Raw genomic sequence first — 24658 nt, 5'->3', positions numbered from 1 at the left:
ATTAGTGGGACTTCTTCATCTTCTTCCATGTCTAACACCACAAAATCAGCAGGGAAGATAAATTTATCCACTTTTACCAATACGTCTTCTATGATTCCACGTGGATACTTGATGGACCGATCCGCTAGTTGCAAAGAAATTGTTGTAGGCTTCATCTCTTCAAGTCCTAATTTCCTGCAAACAGAAAGTGGCATAAGATTAATGCTAGCACCAAGATCACATAAAACTTTATCAAAAAATGAATTTCCAATAGTGCAAGGCAAAGTGAAACTCCCCGGATCTTTCAATTTTTGAGGCAATTTCTTTTGAAGAATAGCACTGCATTCTTCAGAAAGCTTCACTGTTTCAAACTCTTCCAATCTTCTCTTCTTGGAAATGATGTCCTTCAGGAATTTGACATAATTTGGCATTTGTTCCAAGGCATCTGCAAAAGGAATATTAATGTGAATTTTCTTAAAAATATCCAAAAACTTAGAAAATTGCTTATCTAGTTTTTGCTTTTGAAAACGCTGAGGGTAAGGAAGTGGAGGAGCAAGAATAGGAGGATTGTCAGGAAATGAAATTGTAGGAGGCAAGTCGGTCTCCTCTAGTGTATCATTGACAATCTCCTCTTCTTCTACTTTATTCTTGCTTTGGCCAATGTTCACAGCTGTAGGGGTGGACTTGCTCTCCTTCAATGGTGACCTCTCTATTTCTTTTCCACTCCTAAGTGTGATGGCCTTGCATTGTTCCTTTGGATTCACTTCAGTGTTGCTGGGAAAAGCTCCTCTTTGTTGGGCATTGATGGTAGTGGCTAGTTGTCCAATTTGCACTTCAATATTCTTTATAGCAGCTCCCATATTGCTACAATGAGTCTCAATGTTGTCCAACCGTGAACCAGTCTTTTTAAACCTTGCATTGGTCTCCTGAACAAAGGAAACCATGGCATCCTCAAGTGACATCTTCCTCTCGCTTGGTTGGTTATCAAATCCGGGAGGATGTTGAGGTTGCAACACATTCTTGGTATTTCCATATGACAAATTCTCATGATTTCTAAGCCCTGGATGATAGTAATTTGGCATAGGATTACCACGATAGTTGTAGTTCCGATTGTTGACATATTGAACTTGTTCTTGACTCGCCTCATTGCTTGGAACTATCATACTTGTAGATGCTACATATTCTGTACTTTGTGGTATCCTTTGTGTTGTCAAGGCTGAAATCTGATGAGATAGGGTAGCTACTTGAGCGGAAAGCGCTGCTATCGGCTCCAAGTCATGAATTCCAGCAACCTTCTTAGCCAAAGTCCTCTCAGTTGGCCATTGATAGTTGTTTGAGGCCATTTCTTCCAAAAGTGCAGTAGCACCTTCAGCTGTCTTCGACATCAAAGTTCCACCAGAAGCAGCATCAACTATAGTTCGAGTTTGCCCATTTAACCCATTGTAGAACATCTGAACTTGCAACCAATCTGGCAATCCATGTTGTGGGCAACGTCGAACCAAGTCCTTATACCTTTCCCATGCTTCATAGAGTGACTCAAAATCATTTTGCTTGAACTGGCCAATCTCACTCCTGAGTTGGGCTGTTTTGGCAGGAGGAAAAAATTTAGCAAGAAACCTCTCAGCCATGTCCTGCCAACTAACAATGCTTCCCGGTTGTAGAGATTGTAGCCAACCTCTAGCCTTGTCCCTCAAAGAGAAGGGAAACAATCTCAGTCTAATGGTGTCTTCAGTAACACCATTGATCTTCACAGTATCACAAATCTCCAAGAACATAGCCAGGTGAATATTGGGATCATCAAGTGGTGATCCACTGAATTGAGCCTGCTGCACCATGCTAATCAAAGCTGGTTTGAGCTCAAAGTTGTTGGCATTGATTGGCTGGCGCATTATGCTCGAGTAATTTCCATTCACAACTGGCCGTACATAGTCCTTCAAGGTGCATGGTAGTACCTCACGATCTTCTTCAGCCATAGCTAGTATCTTATTTCTTCTTAGTGATCTAAGAGTTCTCTCAATCTCCGGATCAACAGGAATAATGTCACGAGATCTAGTACGGCGCATCCAATGTCAAAAACACACCTGTAGAACAAATTAAAACAAAATTCTAAATTAAAACCAAGATTACTTTGTATCCATATTGACGAAAAGAATAAGAATAAACCAATCCCCGGCAACGGCGCCAAAAACTTGACCGGTGTAAAACTGCAAGTGCACAGTATCGTAGTTTTATAGTAAAGTAATAAGAAGAGTATCGTCCTCAGGGATTGGTACCTTACTCTTGCCAAATACCAAAATTATGCTAATCTCAATTCTATCTAGAGGAATCGCTAAGGTTTTTGTAGTAGCAAATAAAACTAGATCAACTCAAGAGAAATAAGCAAAGAAAGTAAAACTGATGTTTGAAGATCAAATTCAATAGGGAAGAAAACTTCTAGGAAATCGATTTCACCATAATTCTTCACTATACTTTTCTCATCCAGCTAATTTAACTTAAACCTCTTTTGTCTATTAGCAAATCTCTAATTCATCCAAAAGCCTCTTTCGATAGTCAATTGGAAGTGATTCTAGTTTATCAATTCACACAAGAGTATGCAAATTAAATAATCAAGAACGCAATAAGACCAATGATTTAATTACTACACAGGTTCATACAAGTCTTTCGATCTCTATACTTACCTATGCTGAAATATCCAAGATCTACCCTATGATTCCCTCTTTCGATAGCAAATCACAAGATTAATAATCATCTAATCAATGGCCAGTTAATTAGAAGCATTAAACTCAGAATAAATCAGATAAACAAAGAGAGAATTGCATTAAATTAGCATGGACGAACAAGCATAGTTCGGAATTAGGTTACATCGTTTTCCTAGAAAGAAGAAAATTTAGCTCATACTAGAATTGGAATTCAACATAAACGAATTCACCATAATTGCTCTGAGAAGATGGGAAGAAGAAAATAAACACTGAAAAATCCTTCTTGCAGCCTCAACTGGTCGTCAAAAGCTCAAGAGAACGATTCAACGCCTTTCTCCCGTCCGTGCTCGTGTATGAATCCAACGTACGTGCAATAAATTGGAATTCCGTCTCCAAAACAAATGATTTGAATCCCTCTAGCTATGTTTTTCTCTCCCAAAGAGTGTTCTCCAGTCAAAAACCGCGGCTCTAGAGTGAAGAATGGCCTTTTATATGGTCCCACGGCGGAAAACCTAAAATCTGTCAAAATACGATGTTCGCTCGAGCGGGGTGTCGAGCGCGCGTCGAGCGTTCGACTCTGCCTGATTTCGCTCGAGCGTCCTATCGAGCGCACATCGAGCGTTCGACTCTGCCTGATTTCGCTCGAGCGGCCAATGTCTCCGCTCGAGCGATCTTCATTTTTCAGCAACCTGCTCGAGCTCCCTGTCGAGCGGCAGTCGAGCGTTTGAATCTGCCTGAATTCGCTCGAGTGGCCAAGAGCCTCCGCTCGAGCGAACTTGTAAAATCTGCAATATGAAATTTTGCAAGCCATCAATGCCAGGAGCACATAGATGCCGAAGCACGCCTTGCGGCCCATGCTGCCCACCACGATCGTGGCAACGATGTCTCCACGGGCATGACTACAACTTGGGCTTGGGCCACCGCCGCAATTCGCATCGGTCCACAACCAGAGTCGATCGGCAAGCCGGCATACATCGTTCCACATCCGACCGGGGCTCATCACCGGCCCCCATCCGCTTCCCTCCCGACAATTTCAAGTACTCTTTGACTCTTTTTTCAAAGTCCTTTTCATCTTTACCTTGTGGTACTTGTTTGCTATCGGTCTCTTGCCCATATTTAGCCTTGGACGGAATTTACTGCCCAATTGGGGCTGCATTCAATTGGTAGGAGCAACAGGTGGTGTGTACAAAGGGCAGGGACGTAGTCAACGCGAGCTGATGACTCGTGGTTCATAGGAATTCCTAGTTGAAGACCAACAATTGCAATGATCTATCCTTATCAAGATGAAATTTCAAAATTTGCCCAGACCTGTCGGCGAAGGTTATAAACTCGTTGAATACATTAGTGTAGCGCGCGTGCGGCCTAGAACATCTAAGGGCATCATAGACCTGTTATTGCCTCAAACTTCCTTGGCCTAAGCAGCCATAGTCCCTCTAAGAAGCTGGCCACGGAAAGTCACCTCATCATAGCTAGTTAGCAGGCTGAGGTCTCGTTCGTTAACATAATTAACCAGACAAATCGCTCCACTAACTAAGAACGACCATGCACCACCACCGATAGAATCAAGAAAGAGCTCTCGGTCTATCAATCTTTACTATGTCTGGACCTGGTAAGTTTCCCTGTGTTGAGTCAAATTAAAACCGCAGGCTCCACTCCTGGTGGTGTCCTTCCATCAATTCTTTTAAGTTTCAGCCTTGCGACCATACTCCCCCCAGAACCCAAAGACTTTGATTTCTCATAAGGTGCCGACGGAGTCCTTAAAGCAACATTCGTCGATCCCTGGTCAGCGTCGTTTATGGTTGAGACTGGAATGGTATCTGATCGTGTTCGAGCCCCCAGCTTTCTTTCTTGATTAATGAAAACATCATTGACAAATGCTTTCACAGTTGTTCATCTTTCATAAATTCAAGAATTTCACCTTTGACTATGAAATACAAATGCCCCTGACTGTTCCTGTTAATCTTTACTTCGATATCGAAGGCCAACACAATAGGACCGAAATCCTATGATGTTATCCCATGCTAATGTAGGGCCAAAACGATTAATCATTATTACTCTCAAGCTGCGGTAATGGTTCCAACAAACCAGTAGGGCTTTGATTCTCTACTTTATGTTGTTGGCACACAAGACAAGTTTTCACAAAGAGTTCCACTTCATCTCTCATCTGGGGCCAATAATACGAGACTTCCAACAAGGCTTGAGTGCGACGTTGGCCAGGATGTCCAGCCCATAAGGAATCATGGCATTCCTTAATAAGGTTCCTTCGTAGCTTTCCCCACTTCGAAACATATAATCGTTGTTTGGTGGTGTAGAGTAATCCATCCTTTATCCAAAATCTCTTGGTCTTTCCCTCCTTGACCAAATTCATCAAGTTCTTGGCTAGAGGGTCGTGCTTCAAGCCTTCACGAATCATCTCTAGTGTTTCTCCTTGTATGCTAGTGATGTGGGCAAGCTCGCCCTTCCTACTAAGGGCGTCAGCAACAATTTTGGCATTGTCAGGCTTGTATTCCAAGACATAGTCAAATTCCACCAAGTCTTGCCATCTAGCTTGCTTTGGGCTCAATTTCTTTTGACTTTGAAAGTAATTAGTGGCAATGTTGTCTATCTTAACCACAAAGTGGGAGTAGAGCAAAAAGTGTCGTCAAGCCCTAAGGCAATGAATGATGGTTGTTATATCTTTCTCTTGCACAGTGTATCGCCTTTCAGTCTCATTGAGTTTGCAACTCTCATATGTAATGTGGTGTCCTTCTTGCATGAGAACTCCCCTAATGGCAAAATTCGATACATCTGAGTGCACCTCAAAAGTCTTGGTGCAATCTGGTAGGGTCAAAACCGGTTCCTCCATGATGGTTGTATTCAAGTCATCAAAGGCTTCCTGACACCTTGATGTCCACTCTCATGTCCTATTTTTCTTGAGCAAGTTGGTGAGCGGGGGTGCTATTGTAGAGTATCTCTTTAGAAATCTTCTATAGTAGTTGACAAGTTCAAGGAAGGATCGAAGCTTGGTAACCTTGGTGGGAGGATCCCACTTCTTGATGGCCTTAACTTTCCCCTCCTTCATGCTGAGTTTTCCTCCTTAGATTTTGTGGCCAAGGAAATGGATTTCAGTTAGTGCAAATGAGCACTTCTCCTTCTTGACATAGAGTTGGTTTTCCCTTAAGACATGGAAAACAACCCTTAGATATTCCACATGTTCCTCAAGGGTAGAACTATAGATGATGATATGATCTAAATAGACCACTACAAATTGATCAAGGTAGGGGTGGAAGATCTTGTTCATGAGTGTGCAGAAGGTGGTTGGAGCATTTGTGAGGCCAAAGGGCATCACTAAGAACTCATATGCCCCATATCGAGTTACATAAGTCGTCTTTGGTTCATCTCCTTCCGCAATCCTCACTTGATAATATCCTGATCTTAGATCAAGCATAGAGAAGTACTTTGCATGGCTCAGTTGATCAAACAAGTTTGCAATAAAAGGAATTAGGTACTTGTTTTTTATGGTCACCTTATTTAGAGCCTGATAGTTGATGCACAGCCGGAAAGACCCATCATGCTTCTTTTGGAATAACACGGATACCCCATATGGTGCCTTGGAGGGTTGGATGAATCTGGCATTAAGTAGCTCCTTAAGTTGCCTCCTTAGTTCTTCAAGCTCTGGAGGTGACATGTGATAAGGCACCTTGGCGGGTGGTTTGGTGCCGGGTTCCAACTCAATCTGACGATCCACCTCTCTCCTAGGTGGTAGTTGCTTGGGTAACTTTAGTGGCATGACATCCTCATAGTCCTTGAGGACCTCTTGGATCTCCTTAGGTGGAGGGGAGGAAATCTTCACTTCACCTTCCTCCATAGAAGCTAAGTAAGACACCTCACCCTTCTTCTAACCTTTCTTGAATTGCATGGCTGATAGAAGTTGGGTGATGTTTGGTTTAGACACGATGAGTATCATGCATGGACCATCTTCTAAGATGCACACTGAGTTATAGTGGGGAAGAGACACTACATTGAACTGTCTCAAGAAATTCATTCCCAACACGATATTGAAATCATCTATTGGGGCGACAAAGAAGTCCACATTTCCCTTCCAAGTGGTGAGTTGTAGCTCCACCCCATGAGCTACACCGTCAAGGGGTTTGGCCTTGGAATTCACGGTCTTCAACCATCCTTGACCCTTCTTGAGAGGAATCCCTAGTCGTACGGCGTCTTCCTTCTTGATGAAGTTGTGAGAAGCTCGTGATCCATTTCTCATTTGCCAGGTACTTGAAATGCTTCTATTTCTTAATCATTGTTTGATGAGATTACATGGGAAAAAAAGTGGTATGTTGCTGCTTGCCATTGTTGGTGACAGAATGATGTTGTGTTTTGAGCAAGAACGTGAAAATCCAACATTGATAGAATGGGATCGCCTTGCACATAAAGAGTATATTAGACATTCGATGGAGGAAGATGTTGAAGATGCCTCCAATGGGAGTGCAGAAGTTTGGGATGAATCACTTGAGGCTCCTTTCTGAGTTAAGTTTGGAAGCCTACTCTAGTTTCTATGATTATAGTTCCTATTCTTTTTTTCTTCGTCCGCCATTTTCTTCTCTAATATATATCTTTTGATGTGCCCTATGCCTAGTTGGTTATTAGATGGGCTGTCAAGATGTCGAGATACGGAACACTGGGTTACACATCCATTGTAATAAATGCATGCATTCAACCTAGCATGTTACTAAGCAATATGAGTTTCACAGCAGATAGATACGTCTTTAGCCTTTTCTTGTACCAGAAAATTTAAGCACCATAACGTCAAGAGTGTCAAATGGATTGAATAGGTCCATTGTGAGGATTTCCTTTCATTATAAAGGCACCAATGTGTAGTATACACCTGGCTAGAATTAAGTCTAAATTACAACAATCAAAATCTATCTAAGTATGGAAACTAGGACCCTGTACAGATTCGAAATATATACAATTGTCTAAAGATAAATAAGGAAACAAAGAGCGTATCATGCTAACATCTCCCCTCAAATTGATGTGGGTCAGTCAAGAAGCATCAATTTGCCGACAAGAAACTGATAACTTTGTCGTGTCATGGCCTTTGTAAACACATCGGTGATCTGGAGGTCAGTAGAAACATGAGGAAATGTAATGATACGAGTGTCCAATATTTCTCGAATGAACTGACAATCCATCTCAATATGTTTGGTACGTTCATGAAAAATAGGATTGGCAGCAATCTTAATGGCACTTGTGTTGTCAACATGTAGAGGCGTAGGTGCGGACTAAACACAACCAATTTCAGCAAGGAGACCATGAAGCCAAAGAGTCTCAAAACAAGTAGTGGACATTGCACGGTATTCAGATTTAGTGGAAGATTTGGAGACACGATCCTGTTTCTTACTCTTCCAAGATATCAAGGAGTCACCAAGAAACATGCACTAACCCGTAATAGATCGGCACGTATCAGGACATCCTGCCCAATCAGCATATGCTAACACAATTACAATCATGCAATCAACCAAAACATGGCAATAATTAAAACACAAACATAAATAACCTCTTGAACTTCGAGCTGGTCAGGAGTCATCCTAGGTATTTTCTATCCTATCATCTTCTTCTTTTTTTCCTCAATAAATAAAAAGTCTACAGAATCTCTCGACTTGGGCTCTGATACCAATTGTAACACCCCATTCCCGTAGGATAGAGATGTTACTAATGTACATAACATAATGCCTGATAAAGAGATTCAAATCCTGAAATACTGCATTTATTGAAAACATGAATTAAATTGAACATAACTATTTATTTGAAAAACATAAAATTGAAAATGTAAAATAAAAGCATAAACTAACCCTAAGCATGATTTTTTATCCAAAAACATAAAAGAACTAAGTCTTTGCACTAGGTCTACTCCTGGTCCTCCAGCTTTACATCCTTACAACCATCATCTGTGACAGTTGAACATAAAGGAGAACAAAGAAAGAAAGAAACAAACAAAAATGTGTCAAATACTCAGTAAATAGTACATCATACCATAAAACATAACTTAACAAGACTTAATTTTTGAAAGACTCTTCAAACAATATATATCATTCCCAGATTCTCCTAGCATGTCTATTCATCATCAACATGAGTGGAAACATACATAATCATGACAAACATATAACATGAATGCATAAAATTACAAAGCTTGTCATATCTTGTTATTTTGTGGATAAAATACTTGTTTAACTTGTCTTTCACTTATTATATGGTAAACCACGCTTGAGTCTGTGGCACCTCATAGCTTGTCATAACATAGAGTGAAACACGCTTGAGTCTATATTTCACTTAACATAAGATGAACCACGCTTGAGTCCGTGGCACCGCATAACATAACTTGTGGTGAACATGTTTAGATCCGTGTCACCCCTAACATAACTTGTGATGAACACGCTTAAGTTCGTGTCATCCTTAACATATCTTGTGATGAACACGCTTAGGTTCGTCCCATCCTTAACATAACTTGTGATGAACACGCTTAAGTCCATGTCATCCTTAACATAACTTGAAGTGAAACACGCTTATATACGTGTTTCACTTAACATATGGTGAACCACGCTTAGGTCCGTGGCACAGTCTTAACATAGCTTGTGGTGAACATGCTTAGGTCCGTGTCACCCTTAAACATCTTATCCTTCTTAATGCATGATAACTTATTTAGTATCATGAACTTTTCTAGCATGGCATATACTTGTAAATGGCATAGTATAACATGGCATATTCTTGTACATGACATAATAGGATTTAAACATAAGCATTCCGTGACATACATGATTTTAGTTCTATATGAACTTTACATAACATACTTGATCTAAATACTTCATGGCATACATAACATATATGATTTAATCCCTACATGAACATGGCCTACATGATCTAGGTACTATATGAACATGGCATACATAATCTGGCTATTTTATTACATGGCATATTTGACTTAAGTTACTACATGAACATTTCATGGCTTCCATGTGATTTTAGAATCATTCATTCTATCAAACAACAAATTCATTCATACAAGCATAATGTCATAATTCATCAAAAATCATGAAAGCAATCTAACCTTGACTTAACTCGTAGTGTAGCATAGACAAACATCATATTTTCATACATCATTAGAAAATTACAGTACACATGCAATTATATGATCATACTAATTACCTCTTAGCGCTGCTTCCACAATCTCACGTCGTAGCTCGTAACCTATACAAGGCATTAATCATTACTAATTTTTCTAAAAGAACGTGTCGTAGCATTCTAAATACTTAAAATAATACCAAAGGTATAATTTAATAAATATTCACTTATACAAAGATTTCATAAAATAATAATATTTAAACTCATATCATATTACTTAATACTCTGTGTAAATGTATATCTTAATAATTTTTATAAAAATCTAGTTAAAGGTTAATTGGAAAATTAACTAAAATAATAAGCTAAAACAATATAAAAGAATACTTTAAAATATGCTTAAAAGCCCTTAAATATTTTCTATAAAAAAAAGGTCTATGACTAATATATTTATTTAAGTAGATAAAGCCCATGTAAAAGTGAAGTTTCTTCTAAAAATATAACCAGCCCAATAAAATCACTAAAACAATTGCTGAAATATAATAAAGTAAAGCCCAATTTAAAACACAAGTCCATCTCAATGATACATGTCTAACTAACCTCAAGCCTAGCCCACAAGGAAAATAACCCACGTATATGATTAGGTTTAAAACATAAAGTTTGCCTAGTTACTAGAAGGTAAAGAGGTAACTTCTCTAAAAGTTCTTTTATGAGGCAGTTTACGGAAAGGTTAAGTGTAGTGGGTTGAAGGGTATTTTGGGAAAAAGCATAGACCAAGAATTAGAAGTATTACGCTACCAACAGAAGAACAAAAGCTAAACGGCAAAGGGGAGATCAGACTCACTAAGAGAAGGAGAAACAAGGCGCTGGTGGGTCTGGGTGCTAGTCACAGAGGCACAAGCTGGCCAGTAGCTTTTGGCGACGCCAGTGGTGCGACGTGAGAGAGAGAGAGAGAGAGAGAGAGAGAGAGAGAGAGAGAGAGAGAGAGAGAGAGAGAGAGCTAGCCAAGAATATCTGAGGGAGGAGGGAGAAAGATTTCGTTGTGGGCTTACTGGAAGGAGTGGGTTCGACGGAGTTTGGGCTGGTCGGCGATTTCTGTGGTTGTTTTCGATGAGTTAAGTGCCTCGGTTAGCTGAGAGAGTGTTTTTCCTCGGTTGTAGGGGCTGTTACGCTGGGCTGGTGTGTAAGATGTTTTCTGTTTTTTTTTTTTTTTCCTTCTGAGGGTCTTATGGGTTTTATAGAGAGGAAAAAGACGAAGAACACGAGTGATCTGGAGATAGGATAAAATTTGAATTTGAAGTGTTGGTTCTAATCTAGGAATCAATTCAAACTGGAAATTAAAGATAACTAAAGTGATAAGGAGACTTCCAAATGAAATACAACTCCTCTAAATCTGATCCACTGCTAAAATATGGAAGTAATAAAACAATGAAATAAATCAAAATAATGAAAATATAAATAAATAACTCATACTTTTAGGATCGGATGTTACACGACAATACTTCGTGTTTACTTCCAGAGGAGTATCCACAGAAGAATTATCCTGGAGACTAGCCAAAGTAATCAGATCCTGAGTGTATTTATGTTGATTAAAAAAAATGCCCAAAAGATCAATATGGACTTCCAACCCCAAGAAGTATGTAAGAGGACCAAGATCCTTCATATGAAATGAGGCTTGAAGATGCTACTGCAATTGGGTGATCAGAGTAGAGTTCGTCCCAGTAAAAACAATATCATCAACATAAACCAGAAGAAGAACAATGCCAAGAGATGTCTTGTAGAAAAATAAAGAAGAATCATAGGCACTCTACTTAAAAGAACATTGTAGCAAAGTGGAACAAAATTTATCAAACTACGCTTGGGGAGCTTAGCCCATACAACGATCTTTTCAACTTACAGACATCCGAGGAAGAAGAAGAGGACATACCAGATGGAAGGGTAATATAGATATCTTCTTTGAGATCACCATGAAGAAAATCATTTTTTACATCCATCTGATGAAGAGGCCAACCTTGGAGGCAGCAACAAAGAGAATAGTTTGAACCGTAGTCATCTTGACAACCGGAGCAAAAGTCTCCTCATAGTCCACTCCATAATCTTGTCGATTGCCAAGTGCAACCAACCGGGTCTTATATCGATCCAAAGTCCCATTAGAACACAGCTTGATGGAATAGACCCATTTGCAACCAATGGCTTTCACCTGAGCAGGACAAGGGACAATATCCCATGTATGATTATCTTGAAGAGCCTAAAGTTCCTCGCCCATTGCCGCACGCCAACATTCATGTTTAGCGGCCTTAGAATAACCTGATGGGATGAGAATAGAGGACAGAGTAACATGAAGAGAGGTAGGAGAGAAACCATATCAGTCTAGTGGATGAGATACTCTAGTTGAACAGCGAGGAATTGTGGTAGTATCTAGATCACCTGTAGAGGATTCAATCTAAACAGGCTTAGATGGCGAACTAGTCTTAGGAAGGGGTAAAGTAGGTCGTCGTGTTCAATATACAAGTCCAAATTTGAATCGGTCAGGAAAAGGAACCGAATCATCAAAATTAGGTAACGCATGCATCTCAGGCAAAGACTCAATAGGAAAAGAAAAGAATGACTGATTTTCAATGAACACAACATGAAGAGAAATACAAAATCGGTTAGAGCATGGATCATAGCAAACATAGCCTTTGTGAGAAGCACTATAACCCATAAAAGCGCACCTAATAGATTGAGCAGATAACTTATGTCATTCATTGGAAGGCAAATGAAAAAAGCATACACAGCCAAAAGTATGCATATCAAGGTATGTAGGATGCTGATGAGGATAAAGACGAAAGTAAGGACTTCCAAAATTCAAGACACTGGATGGCAATCTATTAATTAAATAAACTGGTGTAGATAATGCTTTGACCCAGAATTTAGGTGTAACAGAGGATTGGAGTAGTAACATACAAACAACATCCAACAAATGTCTATTTTTACGTTCAGCAATACCATTTTGTTGAGGTGTATACGGACAAGAACGCTGAGAAACAATGCCTTTTTGGTGAAGAAAATCATGAAACTCACGAGACATGTATTCACCACCTGGAGTGTCACGCTGGATGGGGTAATATCCTAGTGAAACTCCTTTGTTCATACTGGAGTATTTAAATAGGTATGAAATTTCCCGAGTTGATGAAATACCATCAACGGGTAGCGAGCGGGGACCTAACTAGCTGGTCACTGAAGTGCACCAGGCACTAACGTTGTTGGAGCCACATTCAGTTTCGTGGGGTCCACAACAATTGTGGCACACGAAGTAAGGGTCACAGCAATTGTGATGCATACATTGCGTGAGACATAGCAATTGTTACACGTAGAATACATGGGGCCACAACAATTATGGAGTATGTATTAACGTACTCACAGCTGGTTCAGATACCTATATTGTGATACGGTAATCAGCAGGGATACATGGCTCTAGGGAACCCATGTAGCACCCAAGAAGTTGAGTTACATTTAGTTTCATGGGGTCCACAACAACTGTGGTTCACGAAGTATGGGGTCACAACAATTGTGACGCATACACTACATGAGACACAACAATTGTGACACGTAGAATATATGGGGCCACAATAACTATGGATTATGTATTTAAGCAATTGAAGCATAAGTTTCAAATCACGTTAATGTTAAGTCAAGTTTCAGATCAAATTTATGTTATGTTATGTTATGTTCATTTTCACATTAAGTTTCATGTTCATGTTCATATCATGCTATGTTCACACTTATGTTATATTCAAGTTCACGTTCATGTCATATTATGTTCACGTACATATTATGTTCATGTTCAAGTTCATGTTAAGTCAAGTTTCAGAGCAAGTTCATGTCAAGTCAAGTTTAATTTACATTTCAATTTAAGTTATGTCAGTTATGCTATGTTGTACGTCAAGTTATGCTTTAATTACTTATGAATTTGATTATGCATTCATACTTTTACTGTCATCCATGTATCATTAGCTTGTGTGGAGGTTTTTTGTTAACTTAATGAGATTTGTAATCAAATCTTACTGTTGTAGTCCCAACTACCATTTCTCCCGAATGGTAGATCTTGTTATAGGACCTGAAGGAGAATCAGGAGATAACCAACGAGACATAGTTGACTGAGCGACAGTGCAACATCAATGTTAATATAGTAGTTAACGTAAATTACTACTTGTACGATGGAGTTGCATCTCCAGTACTTTTTTTTGGATCATAACCATTTTGGACTAGTATTGTGATCTTAGTTGTTCAATGGGTATTTATATAGGAAGTATGTTTTAAGCATTTGGGATATTTTCAATTTGGTGCATAATATTGCTAAAGAAAAAAATTTATCCGCTGCAAATATTGCATAATGTTAGATGCATGTTGGGAACATTACATCTTATATGTCATGAACGGGGCTAGGTAACCTTGTGTTGCATGTCTCGACGCTTCAAATATTCATCCGATCCCAAACGAAATTTGGAGGCGTCACACAAGTGATTTTTATGACATATAATTCATTCTAACGACAATCCATATCAGCATAGCATACATAGTCTCTTTCACAAGCATATCATCGTAACTCATCGAGGTTCATGAAAATGAGCTAACCTTGAATTGGCTCGTAGCGTAGCATAGTTAAACATCATATCTTTTTCATGCAAAAACATAATATTTACAGTACGCATAAAGTTATGATCATGCTACTTACCTCGTAGCGCTATTTCTAAAATCCCACTTCATAGTTCGTGACCTATATGAAGCATTAAACGTCACTAATGTAACATGTGGATCCTAAATTAGGGTTTAGAATTATTATTTTTATTTTATTTAATTATTAGTATTTTTAGTAATATTTTATAAGATATGTTCTGAGATAGTGATTTTATATGATTGGGTTTCTTCCACTCTCTACACTCCATATATCTCTTGGTTTTGATTTCTGATTTCAAAACCTTCCTAATTTGTAACCCGTTACAAGTGTCCAATAACCCTCCCATAAATCCTCTCTTTTTCCCTCACAATAGTCCCTTCAGCAAAATCCCACAACATCCTTGACACCTTGGTGTTTTGAATGCACATATATATAAGGGATAGACAGAGTCCTGCATGGAACTTGAGTTTTTACTGTAGGTGCAGCAAGAAAACCTTTGAATCTTGGGAATTCAAATTGATGTTACATTGGTGTAGACGAAACTCTTGATGGGTATTCCACTCAATCTTTTGGCAATAGCTTCAAGAGAAGTACGGTTATAGATAACACAAAAGGGGTGGTTCCTCTTGTGTTTATGGCAATAAAGGCGTATGTATTAGTCTGGAACAGAGAAAAATTGTCGAGTTGTTCTGCCTTAAGGCTGGAGGCACAAATTTAGGAAATAGGGTTGGAGGTTCTTTTGTCAATCTCAATTTCTATATAAAATTTTGGAAATCCTAAGGTGTATATCCAAGTGGTTGCAGCAAGAGTTGGAGTAAGAGTTGTTCAATTTTAACTGGGGCTCTATTGTGATCTAACTGAGAATATCAATGCAAGCAGCTGTATGATCTATTTTTTGGTCCAGTGTGTGTAGTGGCCTTCCACATATATGGTTTGTAGGTTTTGTTTCAAATAAGTTGGTTGTAGTCCTATCTCTTGGATTCTATGTTATGTGTATTTTATTGTGGCTAGGGATTCGGCAACATTTTTCCTTGGAGGTTCTTGGATTTAATTGGTTGTGTTAGCAGCCAGCTCCTTGTGAGTTTTCGACTGTTTCTAGGTTTCCAACTATTGACTACCTATGTTGGCAACAACATAATGAGGTTATAGATCAACCTATGACACAGTTTCCAATGGTACAAAATGATATCCAAGTGTTGGCCAGGTACAATTCTAGGGTTTCTTGACTTTACCGACTAAAACTAGGAGTCGTAGTTCATCTAGGAATTGTCCTTAAGAGAAGTTTTCTTCTTAAATTATTATTTCTTACGCATTGAACCCGAAAACCTTTACCTCACATAATAAATATGCATAGACAGATGATGATTAAGTGAGAAACATTGTTTTGTGGGCTTAGCACATCAAATCTCTGCTTAACCCTAAAATTTTAGGGCTTGGGCTAATATTTGACCCTCGTAACAAGTTATGTTTTATCAAATTCGCATATCATAGGCAACCACTTCAAATCAGAAAATCGGTTGAATTGGATTGGACCGGATTGGACCGAACCTTTGGGTCCATTCCGGTTTGTAAGTGATCCGATGCAGTACCAGTTCTTAAGAATCAAAACTGATCCTAAATTGGTGTTGTACCGGTGTTCATATTTTGAAAATCGGTTTAAACCAAACTGAACTGATATATATTTTATAATTTTATTATTATATTATATATCATATGCTAAATTGTTAATTAATATAACATGAAGTTCTAATCTTATTATTTAAGTCTATTAATCTTATAATATAAAATTAATACAATACATTTTTGGCATAATAATTATAATATATATAAATATATGTATATATTCCTTTTGTAAATAATATTATCTATAAGTCACATCCACGCCATTATTAGAAATATTACAAACCATAACTTCTTCATCACCCAAATCATGTAACAAGAGAAAATTACAAATATTACCATCTTATTAGGGACAGCATCCCGAACTATTCCTCAGGTTGCACTGGCTCTTTCTCCTCATATTCCACCTCATTTTCTACATCTACATCAAAGCCTATGGCTTCGAGGAACAAAATTATATTGAGACTACCATGGGGAGATTGCAATAAAATGTTAATAAGTTATAACCCATAATAGCAACTATAAATCAAAGACATGGCGATAAATATGAAATGATGAAACGTAAAGTAAAAGAAAGAATCATACATATCAAGGTGCTAGCCTCCAAGAAGTTTAAAACAAACATAGTTCACTATAATAATTAATACCAAGCACCCAATGCCCAAAGCATCACAAAAATTACATTCCTTGGACTCGAGGTCCAAAACTCAGCGTGAAAAGCATCTTGCCAACCATTTTTGTTTATTAATGTGTGCGCTACTGTCTCCCCTTTGTCATGGTTGTATGCATACCCTGGCTTCTTCGTTGCATCGTGGGTAATGACTACTCATATGATTTCATAACAAGTGTCTACTAGCTTCTAATGTCGTCCTTGACCATAATGTTCTATAACCTCTGCAGTCGAAAGGCCATGACTTCAACCCGAGAGCATTACCATTTTGCCCGATTCCATTGTTGTCTGGTGACAATCTAAGGGACATCACTCAATTCTTAGATCCTCTCGAGTAACCAGAGAACCTCCACCAAGAAATTTCCCCATCTCGACTTGGGGTCGTGATCCATTCACATGCAAAACTCTTCTTAAAACAGAAAAATAAGAAGCTTTTTACCAAATAGTATCAACCATTTAACAAAACAACCAATATGCTATAGTAGAGCATTATGCATGTTAAAAACATCAAATTATGGAGACAAAATGCAGTAGATTATAACCTGATAGACTCATCGTCATTATCCAATATTTCTAGCATTTTCATGGGAAATAACTCCATCAGCAATATGTTTCACTTAAATATATGTTGATAATCTAGTTTCCCTTGGTTCGTTGTAGATTCTGACATTTGAAATGTGAGAGTACGAGCACTACTAATGGATTTAGAGCCTTCGACTTCCCTCGAGGATTAAAGCAGATGAGAGAGAGAGAGAGAGAGAGAGAGAGAGAGAGAGAGTTTCTCTTGAGTTTTTTGTAAATCCCAAAGCGTGAAGGAACAGTTTTGTGAGGTGAGGCCCTTTTACAGAGCATTTAGCCTATCACGAGTCTTACAGTTCTCGACGTGGGTTGGTTGGCAAATCTATGAATCCTCTATTGTCTAGGTGTATAGCAGATGGAGGGAAGACAACAACAAAAAGGACACGCTTTGAATGTCTCAAAATCTCATCAAAGGGTAAAGGGTTTTCATGGGGCTGAAACTTCTCGTGTCTAGCTGACATATGTGAGTCCGTGATTCTCCTTTGCCATGCGTGCTCTGGTGGAAATGTCTTCATTTAAGTATAATCTTGTGAGGTTACATCTTTGAGCACTCTTGGGCTATTTTCTTGGCACTCCAATTGTAGCACCATAATGCTTGTTGCTCACCTTGAAATGTGTTTGTGCTACAAGTTGATTGCCTACATTGTTACTCGCCTAAATACATTCGTTTGCTTTCGAATTTGCTAGCCTTGCACTTCTCCTATCTATCTTTTACTCACCCAATATAGTACTCGAATCCTTTTCCTCGCTTGTCTTTGCTTGCCCAAAATGGTGCTTACTCATTTGTTAGTTGTTTTTTTTCCTGATCCTTTGTTTGAGTATTGCCCGCCTGAGGCTTTAACTCGCCTTGTCAATTTGACAAGACTTTCCCTTACACTCAAGATGACGAACATCTTAAGCTTGTACGTGGAGTATTTGTTCCTTCAAAGTGCACAATTCTCACATAATGGACCTAAAAACTCATCTTAGCCAATCTTTGTATCCAGTTTGGATTAATATTACCTAATCTCAAGTGTTGAACACATGCATCATTAGCAGAAGGAGACTTTCTATTTAATGGTAAAACATGTGAACTTATATCAAGTTCAGAATTAAATAATGCATGTGAATCAAGGAGTAATAATATACAAATCAACAATTATAGTACCAAAACAAATAAAATATTTATCCTTCTTAATAATATTGTCTTTAAAAATAGTAATGTAACCATATTGACTCAAAAACCTTGCAAAAACTAAACTCTTGCAACTGTTTGGTACATAATGTAACACCTATCCTTGTGGTGGGTCCTTTAGAAAATGATTTTATGAAAAGAGACGGGAATTACCCCTCGTTTTGAAATTTCTTTTCCTTCCATGCCAGAATACAAAAGACTCCATATTTATAAATAAAATGTGTTTCTTAATTTTAAAGGTTATAGTGAAAGATATTAAATTTTATAATTAAAGTCTCTTGTACAAAACGTTGTGCCTAGGCTTTCGTGCTCTTCCTCTTGGGTTATGTCCGTCCTGATGCGTCATACTCATCTTGTCCCTAGGAGGGCACATATAAAAATTAAAATGAGTCGATGACTCATAAGCATTACTTCATATAATTAAAATATAAAATATAACAACATAAGTTTTCAGTCATGCATTCATCACTCCATACATATCAAATATAGACATTTAATTCATTTTAAATTGTTGCGAGGTGGGGTTTTGCTTTAAAAAGGGTTTTCTTCTCATAAACAGTTCTCCACACCTCGCTACCTTCATTTCTTAAAGAGTTTTATCATGCATTCATCTTTTCTTAACATGCATACATTCTTTCTTATTACTTTCATTGGCCATTGCACACTGTTACACCCTGTGTGTGAGGGCTAGCGGTCTTTTGGACCTTGATTCCGCCCATGGCCACAGGTTAGGAATCCATTCCGTTAGGGTGCAGTATTGGGTACACTACCTGTACTACTTACCCGGTATTACAATCTACCCAGTCCAGTCTTTTGGTACCTTTATCCTTTCATTCATGGCTGTTATGTCTTTTCATACATTCAATCATTCAATCCTTTCATTCATTTTAGTTCTTTCAGTCATTCAGTCTGTTCATTCTTAAAAGTCACTTAAAAGCATGGGCTTAAACATTATCTTTCATGTAATCATTTAAAATATCAGTTCGTGCATCCTTTAAAATATCATCTTTCATAGGGGCATTTTAAAACACTTTCTTCGCGTCATTTAAAGCATCGCTTAAAGCATGAGACCTAAGCCTTGCATTTCATTTAGTGAAAATATATACAATACTTACCACGTACACCATCCATTCACATGCATACACTTAATACTTTGGCTGCATAAAAAGGGGTTGCCAAAGAGGATCATTACATACTTATGCTTGAAAACTAATACCTAGCGTTCTGTTGTAAAACTTGTTTTGCATCGTTTCGTAAAACATCATAAAAGAAAAGCATTTCATTTTTATTTTCATTTATTTAGAAAATTCTAAAAGTGTATAAACATAATGCTTATTTGGACTCCATGCCATACTCATTTCATGCAGTCTATTCGTGTGCGTGTTAGATGGCAACATATATGCATACACATAACCTCATGTCAATCTCTATCTAATGCATAAGTAACTATACTAGAAATAGAACTACATTTCATTTGGAATACTCTCCATTCATCCATGTGTTCTTATGTGCCATTTACTATGCTAAAACCTTTGGGGTCTATTGACAGTCACTAACTCTATCTTCTATGTCTTTCTTACCATGTTTCCTCTTTTTGGGACCCACTTGGGTCACCTTTTCCAAATTCAATGTTTTACTTCGAGATCTTATCTTTAAAGTGAACCTCCATGATTTACCTTAGGGTTAAGACACTAAGACCTTTGTCTTACTCTCCTATTAACCATATTTTGATGCATGACTCAGATCAACTAAGTCACGCATCCCAATTCTAGACAACTTACCCATTACTACCTTCATGCATCCTAGCCCATACTAAATCCTTATTCCCATCCATACATGTCACATGACTTTAAGCCAATTCTGAGGCTTAAACATTGTGCAATCATGCTTAAGAAAGATTACCCATTGTATATGGTAAATTCGTCTGGTACACGTCTCACCAAATGCACATGTACCTTACCCTTTATCACTTAAGATTAACTTATAGTCCGTTGAATGCCTGCTTGTATAAACAAGCTCCATATTCTGATTCCAACTTCTATTCCAACCCAGTCAGCATGACCTTTCCTACTTCCTGGCCCTTTACAAGTTCATCCCAACACTTGACACGACAGGGCTCCATTCACAACACTCCTGTCGAGTCACGTAACTTGAGACTACTCTCAAACTACATCATGACAACCGTCACTATGGCAGGATCACATCACACACTGATCCACAGTTCCCGATGCCACACAACACTCTCTACGCTCCTTTACTATGCAACCATCCTTCTCTTTGTGACATGCCATATGGTGCTTCGCTACACAACATGGAGTACACACGATGTGTACTCCCTTCGCTACATCACCTATTACCACAACACACACCACATGGTGCGTCGCTACACAACGTGGAGCACATGCCATGTGTACTCCCTTCATGCACTACCCCGCATCACATACGACACACATCTCACACCCATACTTCATAGCACAGTCTACGATACTACTCACCACACTACATAGTTAAGCCCAACACTTCACTATACAACCTCACTTTACTTCACAACTTTGTAGTGAACTCCACCCTACTAATAGCACAGTTCACAACCTATCAACTAACATTTATCATAAATAATGAGGGATAAAGGGTTATACCATCGATGGGATAACTCGTGCGTTGCTCACTGGCTGTTAAAGGCGTCAGAAGAGTCATACGTGACGGTTAACATTGTGTACGGTGGTGATTAGCCATGTACAATGGCTGTTCATCGTGCATGGCAGCTGTTTGGGCATGTGGGTTGGTGGACTTGGAAATGGTGGCCATGGGGATGCTCATGGTGGCCTCGTGGTGGCAGTGTAAGGTAGAGCACGGTGGATCTAAGCCGTGTACAGCACATCTAAGAGAGTTGAAGGGACCTACATGAGGGGAGGCTAGATTGGGGACATGGGTAGTTGAAGGAGGAAGAGGGTGGCTAGGTGAAGCTACCAATGGTAGCTAGAGGTTGTGGTGGCTGTGTATGGTGGTGCATGGGGAGAAACCCATGCATGAACGCTCGTGTGATGGGGAGGGAGAGGGAGGCTATGGGGCTTTGGGTCAAGGGAAGAAGGAAGGGGTGGTCCATGGAGGGGGAGCTTGTGAGGTGGTGGTGCTAGTGGAGGTGTTTGGTGGCCCAGTTAGCCACGCACGATGGTGCAAAGAGAAGAAATGGGCTTTGAAACTCATTTCGGAAAGAGGGAGAAGGGGGGAGAGAGAGAGAGAGAGAGAGAGAGAGAGAGAGAGAGAGGGAGAGAGAAGGGGGGGCTGTCGTGCGACTCACCATCAATGAGGTTGGACTCGCCGGCATGAGGCGGAGCTGCTAGTGTTGGAGGTGAGGCTGGGCGGTCGGTAGTGGCTGGGATCGAGAGGAGAAGAGGCAAGGTGGAGAGGGAGAAAAGAGAAGGGCTTGTTGTGTACATTGAGAGAGAGAGAGAGAGAGAGAGAGAGAGAGAGAGAGAGAGAGAGAGAGAGAGAGAGAGAGAGAGAGAGAGAGAGAGAAGTAAAAAGTAAAGGAGAAAGCTAGGGGTTTGGGTATTTAATCTAGGCCCTTCATCATTGATTAAAATGATGAAGTCTTGTTAATCACTTGAAGAAAATAAAACCATTTAAATTAATTTAGAGTTTTCAACATATTTTAAATCTTTTAATATTTTTAAATGACTGAATTAAATAATTTTTCACAATTATAATATTTTTGGATCTCTTCAAAAATATTATAATTGTGTTATTTAAAAATTAAGCTTAGTTCGATAACACTGGAAATATCATATAATATTTTCAGGATATTTAAAATATTCGTAAGCTTTAAAATACTGGACTTGCTTTAAAAATTTCTTGATATATTTTAAAACACGCCATCGAGAGTCAGCACGTAGAATGAGGCTCGTAACTATAAAGGAAAGAAGGAGCGGGTTGTCACACATAAGGATAGCCTTCAATAATAAAACTCTAGATTCAAAATTCAAAGAAACAAGGCCTATGGCAAAAATGGCAACCCTAGTCCCATCTCCAAGTTACTTTTACATCTCCCCATTATTCAATTTTTTGGTCTCCTGGAACCCATATAACCCATTTAACATTATAATGTTATGATTAAGTATGAATTGCTAATAATAATGAAATGTTATGATGTTTTTGCCAGTGTAAGTGAAAAATATTCTTTCTTAAGAAAATGTGTCTCAAATTTTTTTTAAACGTTTAGGAATCTGGATAGGAGACATACACTAATTTTTTTTCTACATTTCATGCATTGCATGGTTATTATTCATCATGCATAATTTATCTTTGTGAATGCTGGTTGTTTAACTTACTGAGATTTCAAGAAAGTATCATCCCTTATAGACCCATTGTCATTCCACTTGGAATGATAGAAGTTGTGTCAGGACTTGACGAAGACGGATTGGATGGACTGGTTGATCCAACTGATTGAGAAGGAGCCAAACCTCAAGAAACAACTGGATCTCATCTTGATGTTTATAGCACTAATCCTTCGTGCTCTAGAGTGCATGATGCAGTTGATCTAGTTTTGGAGACTTTTAATGATGATTAGTTGTACTAAGATTATGCTACCATTTTCTTTGAACTCATGATGGTTATGAATGAATTGGAATGTTTCTAGTTATTTTGGCATAAGTCTTATTTAGTCACCCTTAATCCGTTATGAATATTGCATCTTTCTAGTTGCACTTATAAGATGCATTGCATATTAATTGTCTTGTACCGGTGTATGTAACCTTATGTTACATGTCCCGAAATTCTAAGTCTCTATTCCATCCCAAGCAGAGGTTTGGGCCGTTATGGGGGCCCACCAGGTCGACCCCCCGTTGTGCAAAGGGCCATGGCGACATGATTGACGTGCACTCATCAAGCAGCCAAAGAGGTATTGGGGAGAATTCTTGACATTTGTAACATTTCTGGACAAACTCCTTTCTATCTTTCACAACTAGTAGTACCCTACCCTCATCACCTTGCTGCCGCCTTCCGTCCATAGTGGTTACGACAAACTCGCACATGCATTATGCTAATACATATTGGGCTTCTTTGAAGGAGATGCATCTTTGGAGGGGCATGGAGTAACCCTGCCTATACAAAGTTTCATCGATCAGTGTGAAATGCGCTACTATTTTCTTGATTTTCTTTACTTCCCTGTTGTCGTTAGGTAGCTCATTGGCATCTAGATACTTGATTATGTCCACTGCCCTTTCTGGAGCTCTTGGTCTCACACTGCCCAATTCATTAGGCGCCCTAAGGTATCGGGTTGTTCCAAAATCTTCTTTAGGGGGGCTTTGCTCAAAACCTGTATTGGATGAGCTTGGAAATACGACGAAGCCACCGTGCAGTCATTACCAGGGTGATGGTGACCATGAGGAGATATCTAGCTTCTGCTCCCTAGAAGGTGCGCCAGGTGTAGTGTACAGGCTTTCGGAACCCTTGACCTCACGTACTAGGGCCGACGAGATCGCACGCGGGGATACTAATAAGTAGAGATTCAATGTTTCCTCACATTCAGGTTGGCTGAGAAGTGGTGGGTTGGGGAAATACCGCTTGAGGGTCTCGAATGCTTGGTGGATTTGGATACCCCAAGTCTTCATACCTCGTTAGCATTCCATGGTGAAGCCATATTGAGTATGGCTTCCACCTTCTCTGGGTTAAATTTTGTTTCCCACTTTGAGACCATGAAGTGCAAGAATTTCCCCCACCTAAAGCCAAAGGCACATTTTGCTGGGTTGAGCTATATCTGGTATTGTCGGGGCACTGTGAAGGCTTCGCGAAGTCAGTGAGGTGTTGTTCATGGGTTGTACTCTTAATGAGGAAATCATTCATGTAGACCTCCATGTTTCTCCCTATTTGATTCTTGAACATGAGGTTGACTAGATGCTTATAGGCGGCCCCCACATTTTTCAAGCCAAAAGGCATGGCCAAGTAGCAATATAATTCTCTGTTAGTGATGCACGACATCTTTTCTTCATTGGCGAGCTTCATGCAGATCTAGTTATATCTTGAGTAGGTGTCCATGAAGCTTAGCATGTGATGGCCCACGGTGGAGTCTGTTATCAGATCAATCCAAGGGAGTGGAAAATTGTCCTTCGGGCAGGCCTTGTTCAAATTCATGAAGTCGACATACATCCTCCACTTATTGTTGCCCTTTTTTACCAACA

The 24658-nt window shown here is 39.1% G+C and overlaps 1 non-coding gene across 1 annotated transcript; it reads left to right on the top strand.

Moving 5' to 3' along the window:
* Positions 1-1452: 1452 nt before the first annotated feature.
* Positions 1453-1559, top strand: LOC122297974. The gene has a single exon (XR_006239035.1). It is a non-coding gene; the product is annotated as a small nucleolar RNA R71 (small nucleolar RNA).
* The last annotated feature ends 23099 nt before the right edge of the window (positions 1560-24658 follow it).

The sequence above is a fragment of the Carya illinoinensis genome, chromosome 15, assembly GCF_018687715.1.
Source record: "Carya illinoinensis cultivar Pawnee chromosome 15, C.illinoinensisPawnee_v1, whole genome shotgun sequence".
NCBI lineage: Eukaryota > Viridiplantae > Streptophyta > Magnoliopsida > Fagales > Juglandaceae > Carya > Carya illinoinensis.
Note: the sequence above shows the minus strand (reverse complement) of the source record. Positions and strands in the feature narration are given on the sequence as shown.